Raw genomic sequence first — 5844 nt, 5'->3', positions numbered from 1 at the left:
GTGAAATTCTTCAATCTAAGATCCTAGTCAGGTTCATTAAGCCACCTGTGTTCACTCTAGGATAAAAGTCATTTTTCTCGCAAGTTTTTCTTGGATTTTGGTTGGACTTTTATACTCATCCATATAAATATATGGAAGAAAGGGAATGAATTTTATTTTAGTTTGGCTTTGTATTTGTATGAGGGCAATTCCCCTTACACCTTTGTATAGAGGCAGCATGGAATAGGGAATCAAATTTCAGCCTTTCAAGCCAAGAAGCATTTATTTAAATTTCTCCCTCCCAAAATTGGTGAAATCAAGGGATTGCAGAGAAAAGAGTGCTGAATTTGCATTCAGAAGGCCTCAGTTTGAACCCTGGCTCAACTACGTACTATGTGTGTGAATCTGGGCAAGTCACTACCTCTCCAGATTTCAATTTCATCTTCTACAAATTAAGGAATTGGACTATTTTATTTCAGAAGTCCATTCAAACTCTAGAACAATGAATTGATGGACAGTAAATAGTCCCCAGCACCTCCCAAAATATATTTAATAAAGTAAATATTTAATGTAAATTTAATTTATTTCAGGATTTATCTTTATAATTGCTTATAATGATTTATATACTTTTATAATTTTAAGTTGATTTGTTTTATAATTATGAGGATATATGCTTGGAAATTTCTACACATTAAACATTTGACCCTTACTTCATTACCTGACCTACTCTCCCCAAAGCTGTGGTCCTCCTCTGAGGACCACAGAATAGTGACTTTAATATTTAAAAAAAAAACCAAAAACCCTCAGAGGCTTTGGGTACCTGTATTGCATCAGAGATGCTTCACTGCCTATAAATATGTATTAACTTCATCTCTCATTCTGACTCTATCAACATGAATTTAATTTACTTTTAAAAATTAAAAGATGATCCCTGAATATTTACCTAATGGGAACCACCAGTGAATTTTATAAACATGTTGGCCTTCCTGCAGTTCATTAGATATGATACTACACCCAAATTGATAACCTTTACCCAATCAGGTGAACAGAACTACCAAACAGTTTCCATTTGATACAATATATTGTTTGATCAATTAGATTGTGAACTCCTTAAGAACAGGGACTTTTTTGTTTAGTTTTGTTTTGATTTTCTTTATATTTCTTTCAGAATAGAGAATAAAGTAAATTGAGTTAAAAAAATTCCAACCATGCTTCTTTTATTAGCAAGGTTGGCATTTGCCAATAAAAGGGGTCAGTGATCCTCAGTAGCCAAAAGACCGTGAATAAAGGCTAATAGACTCTTTTATAATAAAAAAAGAGGAACATTAAAAGTACAAGGAAAACACAACATTTTGAGTAGCATAGGTATATCTTCTTCTGATTGGCTAACATTAAAAAAAAAAACCTCTAGCATTACTTGATATTACAACCTTCAGATGTCCCATTCTAACACCCCCTTAATTAAAATAAGATGTGATTTGGAGAATTTGGAAGTTGCTACAGCAGTTTAGATTAAATAGCATAACCTTTAGGAAAAGCAAGTTTCTCCAAAATGTGAGTGGTAGATTAAGTTACAAGGGTGAAGGTACAAGTCACAAAAATAGAACTGTGACCCAAAAGACCTAAGGATACCTAAGTAAACTTACAAGGGTGATTGATTGGAACTCAAATCACACACACAAAAATCATTATTCAATTTCACAATTTTCCTCCTTTGACTCTTGGGAATTCATACTTCCCATGAATCACTTAGATTCATTAAAGTTATAAATCAAGTTATAGTAAAAATCATGTGTATTTATTACTCTGTAATGCTTAGTAAAGCTAATGTAATGATTACAGAAGCAAAAATGCTGTGAATAAGAAAATTGATCATTGTGAACCACAAGTTTCTTAAACAATTTGGCAAAGTGAAAAGGCTTTGAGGTCCTGAGCTAGGATAACCCTATGGCGTGGTGAATATGGACTAAAAAAAAATTTTATTCCAGATATTCTAATTTAATGGGATTAATCTGGGAGGGTATGGCTCCCAAAGTTAATCTTATAGCAATTCTCTTGTTGGTCTTTGAGATGGCCCAGAATGATGCATTGACAAACTTCATTGGGAATGGCGTACTTTACCCTTCACTAAGTAGTCCTTATAGAAGCAGAGGTTCATAAGGAAGGAAGTAAAAGGAAGAGTGAACATTAAAGTGTCCTTCTTAGTAACCCATTTTCAATGTCTGTTTCCTCAGTGCTTCATATCTTAGGGATCAGATGCTTCATGTAATTGTCTGGTTTCTGAAAATTTCTCCTCTTGGGCATTCTGTAATAGGTCTGTCCTCAGAACAGTTCTAAATGGAAGAGCTTCCCTTGGAAGATATGCTTCTCTAGTTCAGATTACTTGTAGAGATTTTTAATCTTTTGCAAAATAGACCTAAATGCTATTTAGCATACGCTTGTAAATTTTGTTTTCCCATAAGCAGTGCAAGCATCCAGAACCCATAATGCAACCAAAATTTGAGTTGCCTAAACCTTTTTCTTAATGTAGACACTGAAACTGACAGGTTAAAAAGAGAATCTTAAAAAATAAATTCACTAGGACCTTGTAAGATAATTTCTTTTGGGCAATGAACAATATTTATCCAAGTAGACATGCAAGCTGGGGTGCATAAGAGGAAAAACCTTAGTTTTATAATTCATAACTGCCCTGTGATAAGTCAGCAAATTGTTATGCCACTGAGAAATCAAAAATCAAACATTAAAATATAATAGAAAGCAAGGTTCTGAAACTCTTTAAGATTTAAAAATCAATCTTCCACTTCATTCAGCTTTGAAAAAAAATACATTACATTTTTATCCAAATTTACTTCTCTTCTTAAGAGGATAGTATTACTATATCACCTTGCAAGAAGAAGATGTTAAAAAAAAAAACATTCTCAGAAATGAGCACACAGTACTTAAAAGGGTGACAAGCTCAAAAAACTGTTATTTAGTTGGTTAAGATATGGAATTGATATTATCTATTGACATCTTAATGTTTTTAATATGAGCCTACAATAACTTAAATGCCTTTGTGGTCACCTGCTGTGACATATAAATTTGCTATAAAAAGAAAAAAGAGAGATGTTGTTATAGCAGGATGAAAAAACTCCCCTACTTTTGTTTGAATCCAGGTAAAACACATATTTGAGAGCTAAAACTGTAGCAAAGTTCCACCATATTCACAGGGTAGAAAATCCAGGTTCAGAAATAACCAGGTGAAAAAATTTCATGTCCAAAGAGAAAATATCATAATGGGCAACTTAGTTATGATGACCCTATCTTCCATTTTTACAAGGTCATTCCCTCAATTGTTTCAGATATAGATCTTCTCCATGGCAATCCTAAGACTGTACTGCCTTTGATCAGTACTGACACTTCCCTTGCAAAGAAGGACTATTGACTTTACAGAAATTTAGAAAATAATACCTGAAATCAAAGCTTTTTAAAAATGAATTAAAATTCCATGAGATTTATCTTTAAATAAAAAAATCTCAATGATCACAGTGTGGGACTAGGAAAGTTATGTTTGTTTTTATAATCACAAATCATCGTAAAGTGACTTTTATACTCTAAGCAAAATTGTGATTTCTCCCCTAACTTCTCAGGAAACTAGTGTAACATTTTAGGAGAAGGGTATAGTTGGTAACTGTCTACAACTGTTTATTTCATGTTGACATAGCAATTTAAACCACATAGTTAAATTTCTCATGCACATAATCCTATTTAAGGTTAAAACATACTCCTTAGAAATTGGCTAGAGATTTTTTTCCCCTTAGCGCTGCGAAGCCTGTAGGTCTGTGCCAAGGGTGTGGGTCTCATTCCACAGGATGGGGTTCGTTCAAGTTTTCAAGAATAAGGCCTACTTCAAGAGGTACCAGGTGAAGTTCTGGAGAAGGCAAGAGAGGGAAATGGTTTATTATAAACAGAAATGCCTTGTGATCCAAGATAAGAACAAATATAACAAACTGAAATACTGGATGATCTTCAGGGTTACCAACAGAGACATCATCTGCCAGATTGCTTATTCCCTTATAGAAGGGGATATGATTGTATGTGCAGCTTATGTCCATGAGTTACCAAAGTATGGTGTGAAGATTGGCCTGACAAACGATGCTGCCTCTTACTGCACATGCCTGCTGCTGGCCTACAGACTTCTTAACAGATTTGGCATGGACAAGATCTATGAAGGTCAGGTGGAAGTGTCTGGAGATGAGTATAATCTGGAAAGCATTGATGGTCAGCCTGGTGCTTTTACATGCTACCTGGATGCAGGTCCTGCCAAAACTACCACAGGAAACAAAGTGTTTGGGACCCTTAAGGGAGCTATGGATGGTGGTTTATCTGTACCTCACAATACCAAACACTTCCCTGGGTATGATTCAGAAGGCAAGAAATTCAATGATGAAGTACAGTGTAAACACATCATGGGCCAAACTATTGCAGATTATATGTATTATCTCATGGAAGAAGATGAAGATGCATATAAAAGCAATTATCATAGTACATAAAGAACAGCATAACTCCTTATATGATGGCAGAAATGTACAAGAATTTGTATATGGGAGAATCCAGTATATGGAAAGAAACCCAAGAGAGAAGTTAAAAAGAAAAGATGGAAGTGGCCAAAAATGTCCCTTGCCCAGAAGAAAGATCAGGTTTCTCAGAAGAAGGCAAGGTTCTTCATAGCCCAGGAGTGGGCAGCTGATAGTTAAAATATCAGAATCTGTAATTTTCTATGAAATTTTCAGATTAAGACAATAAACTTATTGAACATCCAAAAAAAAAAAGAAAGAAAAGAGCTAGAAAGACAGCAGAGTAAGAATAGAGACCTGCTTGAAATCTCCCTAAAGCCCCTGCAAATACCTGCAAAAATGAATTTAAACAAATTCTAGAGCTACAGAACACACAAAGTGACAAAGTGAAGGAGATCTCCTGCCAAAGACAACCTGGAAGAACAAAAGGAAGGGTCTATCCCACTGGACTGGAAGTGGAGAACAGTCCAGTGTGGGCTGCACTAGTATAGACATGGCCAGAGCAAGCCTCACATGACTGAATCACTGGCAGCTATGGAGGTTTCCAGCTTCTCAACCTACAAACACCAAAGCATAATAAAGGTGAGTGGGAAAACTCTGTGAGACTTGGGTGAAAGAGGAGGGTCTGGCCCCAGCCCCAGGCCAGCAGCAGCACCAGGGTGGCGGCAGCAGCAGTGGTTTCTTCCAGAGCTCTGGGCCCACAGATGGTGGGAAATTGAGCAGCTGATACAAAACCCCTGAAGCCTTGGACAGAACACTCACCCCCACTAGAAGCAGAGTCCTACACTGACAAAAACTTAGAAAATCAAGCATTTGACTGTGAATATGAGCAAACCCTGTAAAAAGAACTCAGAATATAGAATCTTAATTTGGTGATAAAGAAGATCAAAACATACAACCAGAAGACAACAAAGTCAAAGCTCCTGCATCAAAAGCCTCCAAGAAGAATATGAACTGGCTGAAGGCCATGAAAGAACTCAAAAAGGATTTTGAAAATCAAGACAGAGAATTAGAGGAAAAAATGGGAAGAGAAATGTGAGTGATGCAAGAAAATCATGAAAAATAAGCCAACAGCTTTCAAAAGGAGGCCTAAAAAAAGAGTGAAGAAAAAACAACTTAAAAAAATAGAGAAATCCAAATGGCAAAAGAGGACCAAAAAAATCAATGAGGAGAATGCATTAAAAATCAAAATTAGACAAATGGAAAAGGAGTTCCAAAAGCTCACCGAAAAAAATAATTCCTTCAAAATTAGAATGGAGCAAATGGAAGATAATGACTTCATGAGAAATCAAGAAATTATAAAACAGAA

General features: G+C 35.6%; 1 pseudogene; it reads left to right on the top strand.

The window, feature by feature from the left end:
• The first annotated feature begins 3830 nt into the window (after positions 1–3830).
• Positions 3831–4715, top strand: LOC138174775 (large ribosomal subunit protein uL18 pseudogene; annotated as a pseudogene).
• The last annotated feature ends 1129 nt before the right edge of the window (positions 4716–5844 follow it).

This window comes from Petaurus breviceps, unplaced genomic scaffold (assembly GCF_028583685.1).
Source record: "Petaurus breviceps papuanus isolate PSGF00001 unplaced genomic scaffold, PetGlider_PUasm1.0 76, whole genome shotgun sequence".
NCBI lineage: Eukaryota > Metazoa > Chordata > Mammalia > Diprotodontia > Petauridae > Petaurus > Petaurus breviceps.
The sequence above is the reverse complement of the archived record's forward strand: the minus strand, read 5'-3'. Positions and strand labels throughout refer to the sequence as shown.